Source organism: Rhagoletis pomonella, unplaced genomic scaffold (assembly GCF_013731165.1).
Source record: "Rhagoletis pomonella isolate Grant_MI unplaced genomic scaffold, Rhpom_1.0 Rhpom_scaffold_08006, whole genome shotgun sequence".
Lineage (NCBI taxonomy): Eukaryota > Metazoa > Arthropoda > Insecta > Diptera > Tephritidae > Rhagoletis > Rhagoletis pomonella.
Window position 1 is genome coordinate 4,347 of NW_023466533.1, and position 292 is coordinate 4,638.

Below are 292 nucleotides of genomic sequence, written 5' to 3' on the forward strand. Positions count from 1 at the left end.
AGAAAATCCCATTCGCATTTTTTAGTCATAAAATCCCGAAAAAAGGACAAAATCCTGAAAATTGGCAACACTGGCACACACTTACCTTTCTCTACCTAGCGCAGCGATCGACATGCCATACTGCCGTCCCTAAATTGAAGCGCTAAGCGTTGCGTTATCCATTGTCGACGAGTGTCAGCGCGCGCTATCCCCAAATCAACGCGTCGTAATTTTTGACGTTTTCTCAGATCCTCTCGTTTTTATTCTCGTTTCCTCTTTCACTTTTTTGTCCTTTCTCTTTCTTTCCGTCTTC